This window comes from Protopterus annectens, chromosome 3.part0 (assembly GCF_019279795.1).
Source record: "Protopterus annectens isolate FY-2018-M chromosome 3.part0, PAN1.0, whole genome shotgun sequence".
NCBI classification, from domain to species: domain Eukaryota; kingdom Metazoa; phylum Chordata; order Ceratodontiformes; family Protopteridae; genus Protopterus; species Protopterus annectens.
In genome coordinates this window covers 695051678-695057712 of record NC_056731.1, presented here as the reverse complement: position 1 = coordinate 695057712, position 6035 = coordinate 695051678, and positions in this window count along the sequence as shown.

The window sequence follows — 6035 nt, the reverse complement described above, 5'->3', positions numbered from 1 at the left end:
ACATATGTTGGGTATTGCTGTCATACACTTTGGTGAGGTGCTAGAATGACAGGTATGTTTTCATATACATTCTATGATTATGTACACATTTGACTATCAGTTATATGTCATTAACAGCTGCCTACATTGCTGGGATCATCACACTGCTTTTTTAGGGGAACAGGGTACCAGGCTGGTGATATGTTCATTTATCTGGACATGCTAGACAGACTGGAACAGTTGTGGGGTATGAATATGCATACAACTGTCTATCTGAATATTCCAGCATAGTCTGTACAGTTGTTGGGTGTAATTATGCATACAGCTTTCTATCTGAAGAATGTAACAAAACCTGTACAGTTGTGGCATATGATTATGCATACAACTTACTAGCACTCCCAGGATTTTAAGCCCTGCTGTGTGTAACAACAAAATTATAGTTAACATGACAGTACACTGTGCCATCAGGGAATTGATGAGAAGCTTTCTACTGTTTTCTATCTAAGTCTCCCTCACTTGTACAATATGTCCGACCTCTTGGCACTTCCAACATTGTTTTACAGAACTTCATACACACTTTATCTGCATACCACAGTGTGGGTAACACCACTTAACACAACAGTACTATTTATAGTATGCAACAGTTCAACAACATATGAAAGAAGAGTAAACAGAAGCACTCCAGGGGTTATAACTTTATTCAGAGAATATTACACATTTATTCCTACTGGTACTGCACTTTTTAAGGCTCTTATATTTATTTGTTATGACAGTACATGCAGAGAAATATTAACCTGCTTCACAACGCAGCCTTGCAACCTAGCATCAAGGGCTTGCTGGTTCACAGCTCACTCATCTGCAGCTGTCGGAGAAATTCAGTGATATTTAGCCATACCTATACATAGTATACACAAGCTAGGCAATTCTTAACTATTTAGTGGAATGAGTACTTTATCAGTACTGGGGCATTAGCCATCTGCTGACACACCTGGATCCACTGTTCCAGTACATCCCCCCTCCGCCGCTTCAGGTCAGCATGATGGTGCCTGACCTGCTCACCAGTCTGGGGGATACCTGTGGCACTGGTGAGGTCATGGCCGAGACTGTCCTAGGTCTACATTTTATACTGTGAGCCCTGGTACTGGCCCTGCAGTAGTCTCTCCTCATGGTGTTTTACCAGGAGCCATACCATGAGTTTTGACTCCTGGATGCCCCAGCGCTGCGCTCTAAAATGAGTGCCTTCACCCACACCAGCCACATTGCTACATCCCCTACACATTGCTTACTCTTACTAAGTTGAGCTATGCTGCGGTTAGCATTGCTTAATAGTTAATTTGCACTATATGTGCCTTTTGGCAGTGATGTATTCTTCATTACAGGTTATATATGTGTCTGATATCCGTAATTCATGTGTACATACACTGTATAGGGACCTTGGGACTTCTACACTTTATTACAATAACACATCACATCTATGCTTACTGCAGTACTCCAGTTCACATATTTATGTTATTTAGCAAGTTATACCACGTCACACGGTACATAGATTCAGTTCACATGTTTGGTTTGATTTTCCTGTGGTGAGAATTAGCTTGCTGATACCTCATTCATCTGTGTTGCTATGATCGCTTAGTGGTTGATTACTGTGTCTATAGTGTATAGGGTCCTGAATTCGAGTCTTACAGAGGCAGTTTGTTTTGTTGCTGGGCAGCACATGCAAGTTTGTGTGGATTTGCATGACGGTAAGCACTACTAACCTCCAGTTGCAGTTTCTTAATCCAGTTGGCTTTTACTTTGCTTAATCTGTGTAGGCAATGCTTACCACCGCACACACAGGCGTACTTCCACCTGCTGCAGCATACCACCATGCTACTTCATGTACATGTCAGTTTTATACATGCTTACGTCAGGTGTACAGGTTCATGAAGGTCAGTATAAGGTTAAGTGGTCTTCCAGTTTAGCATTTCTGGTTAGGCTCCACTCAGGTATTCGGTTAGGTTTAGTTATGCCATACCTGTGTTGTCGAGTAGATGTGCATAGTGGAGTTGTAGGCAGATAGGTGGAGGGGGGGGCATTTTAACTGTGTAGTAGGCCATTCAACTGATTGGTGGGGGAGAAGTAGTGCAGGTTTGCAGGGTGTTGGGATATGTATGGGAGGCAGGACAGGAGGTGTCTGTGTCAGTAGTTGGTGTAGGGGTCTGGAGTGTTGGGGGCTGGCAGACTTTGCCAAGTGGTGATCCAAGTGTGCTTGGGTTTTCCTTCATATGTTTTTACATGTGTAGTCTGGGACAGCTGCGGTAATACACCTGGATTGGGGGTTCCAGATTCTGCCAATATAGTTGTGTGGAGGGTGTCACCTACTTGTGACTGTGGACATTACTATGAATGCAACAGGGGCCGATAGGTAAGTGGTGTTACTGGGCCACACAGAAGGGCTGATAGTAGGAGACATGTCCAGGGATATGCAGGATGGCTAACAGGAAGGTCCACAGCTGGCCATTTCTTCTACAGCGACAGCTGTGTATACATCCTGCATATGGGGGTAGGTCTGGACAATCACACCCCTGGGCGGGGGTGAGGACAGCAACATAGCTCTCAACCGATCGGAGACATATCACAACAGAATCAGGGATAACTCCTGAAATAATCAGGGACTATCAGGGACATTTTCTAAATATTTGTAGTATTAACCTGAAACATTTGCAAAATAAGAAAATGTGGATTAATATAGATTTTCTGACATGAAACGTCTATAACTCTGAATTACTATCATTATTTATTAAGGGCAATTCACCACCTTTTTTACAGCACTCACCGTTTTTCAGGGGGATTAAAAGGGACAAACCTAAAATCGGAGTCTATATCAGGGACAGTTGAGAGGTCTGGACAGCAATAATACCTTGTAATGCCAATTAGTTCGGCTTGCATGTCTACAATGGGGTGTTGTGGCCAAGTGTTCTTTAGTGTCATTTAGTAGGTTTGCAACAACACATCTGGTTATATCATCCTTTGCCATGTAAATTAGACTTTGCTACAGAGGGACTCGTACCGCATGTGGCTGCTCGTTAGGCATCAGATCTGCCCAATGCACACTATTACTTGCATCCCTGGGGCGGTCCAAATAGACCCACTCCAGCAAACACCTGCATGCCTAGACCCATAATTACATACCCATAGTTCCCCCACCCGCACCTACTCTACAGCACTCATCTATACTCTGGGTTCAGATCGGGTATAAACACACCACTACACACTACCCACTCTCAACTTCATGGGACCCATCTCGTATGTTGTCTCGACCTATGGGTCATCGGGCTTTCCCACCCTTGTAATCCGGATATGAACACGCCCCACCTTGATAGGAAATTGCACGGGCTTCCTCCTATAACAAGACAATTTTTGGGGTGTCCTGCAAGGGATGCTCCTGTCTCTGTTCCAGGATTAGACTTCTCGGGTCCACTGTGTCCCACCCTGGATGTATCCGGCCTGTGGTCTGGGGAGAAGTGGATTGTTTACATTGTTTGTGGGTTTGTTTGTATGTTTCCCCTGTCTGGCTGGGGGTTCATGCTACGTGTTACACGTTTCTTGCTTGGGCCCCTCACCTCCATTGGCATGGCCTGTGAACATATGGTTTTCTTAGGTGCTGTATCTTATCATAGTTATATACCTGTGTATATCTACGCACACACACACACACACACACACACACACACACACACACACACACACACACACACACACACACACACGCGCACACACACACACACACACACACATTCACACACACACACACACACACACACACACACACACACACACACACACACACACACACATATATATATATATATATATATATATATATAGATAGATAGATAGATATATAGAGAGAGAGAGCTATGCACATATATATATATATATATATATATATATATATATATATATATATATACAAAGACATGTTGATGTATGGGAGTCTGCATATGTATATATGTATATGTGGGTATTAATTTATATGTCTGTTTTGTATTAGAACATTACCCCACCAGATGCACAGTAGCATGGATCGCCCAAAGCCCTCCCAGCAATCTACGCATAACATTTTCTTTTAGAGGTTCATAGGTTCATATGTTCATACTAGGCTATCTGCCCTAGGGCGTTTATAAGCCTAGCCAGAGTGTGTTTGGCTTTCGCCACCCATTTTAAATTAATTTTGATATGCCCTTTTTCGAGGTTAGTATACTGTGCCTCTGTCTAACAGTGACACAGAAGTGATACCTGGGGTAAACCTATGATCTCCCATCCACTCATCAAGATTCCTCTTGAAGAGAGTCAATGAGGGACTCTGCCTAACCTGGACTGGGATTTTATTCCAGAGTGAAGGGAGCCTCTGGGTTATGAATCTGTCCCTCCAGCATGTCCTATTTATTTCAGTGCTGAGGTTCAAGTCTCTCGAGAGCATAGCTCAATGGGATTTGGATTTTCTGAGGTGCCGCATGTCCATTAAGTCTGGGTTGGATATGGCATTATACGTCAGGCACAGATAGCCTCTGAGCAGGCGGTATGCCACTGAGTAGAGCTGGAGTTTCTTTAACCAGGCAGCATATGGCATCTGTTTGAGCCCTTTGATCCTCTTGGTGAGATACTTTTGTGGTCTTTCCAGTTGCTGCAGGTGTCTGGTAAGGTACATCCCAAAAGGGGCATTGTACTCAATTATGGGCCTGATGAGGGATGAGTAAAGAGGCACGGTGACCTCCCCTGATCTAGATGTGAATCCCTTCATGATTAGGTGGGCTATATAAAATGTTTTTCTAACCACTTTGGCCACGTGGTTGTCAAATGAGAGATTACTATCAACTTGTGTCCCCAGGTCCCTAATTACTTATTCTGTACTTAATGGATTACCACCTATGTGGTAATTTTTGGGCACTTTGTTTTTACCAAAGGGGATGACTATACACTTTTTGGTGTTTAGCTTGAGGCCATGGCTCTGGCACCAGTTGTCTGTTTCTATGAGGCCTTTTTGGAGGATGCTTGTGTCGGCTGGAGAGTCGATTATGGCACCCAGTTTGCAGTCATCTGCGAACTTGGTCAGCCACAGTCCTTCCGTGTTGGCCTGTACCTCTGAGAAATATATCCCGAACAAGAGAGGTCCCAGGACTGAGCCTTGTGGGATGCCACTTGTAACTGGTTTGGAGTCTGACATGGCTCCAGCAATTCTAACCATGTGGGTTCTGTCCTTGAGCCAGTTTGCAACCCATCTAGTGACATAGGGGTTTATATTTAAGCTGGTGAGCTTATCTATAATGCCCAAGTGGGGTATTGCATCAAAGGCTTTTGCGAGGTCCAGGTAGGCTGTGTGGACCACCTTCCCCTCGTCAATGGCCTTGGTGACTGTTTCAAAGAAATCGACCAGGTTTAAGAGGCAGAATCTGCCCTTAACAAAGCCGAACTGGGTAGGATCCAGTGTCTGTAGGTCCCCAATATCTTTATTTGTGAGGTCCATGATGATCCTTTCCATAGCTTTGCAGACCAAGCTAGTCAGGCTTATGGGGCGATAGTTTCCAGGATCTGTTGAGGCACCACCTTTGTGGAGAGGGACCACTGTTGCTGTAGGCCACTCTTTGGGTACATATCCTGTAGTAAGGCTGAGACTGAACAGTAGTTTTATGTTTGGGTTTAGCTCTTCTTGGAGTTCATGTAGGATGCAGCCCGAGACACCGTCTGGTCCCATTGATGCTGTGTTTTTTGCTTTGGAGAGGGCGGCTCTTACCTGAGCATCTGAGATGTCAGGGGGGCAGCACTCTGCTGGGATAGATATTTGCCCTTTTGGTGGGGAGGGGGGGAGAAGTTTGCGCTGAACCTGTCAGCTAGGATGTTGGCAATGTCTGTGGGTTTGGTGTATATTTTGTCATTTTGGACTAATTCTGAGCATATCTGGGAATTCCCACCCAGGTTCCTAACATAACTAAAGAAAGCCTTGTGATTATCCTTAGTGTCCTGTGCAATTTTTCTCTCGAAGCTGGCCTTAAACGATTTTATGAGTGCCCGTAGTT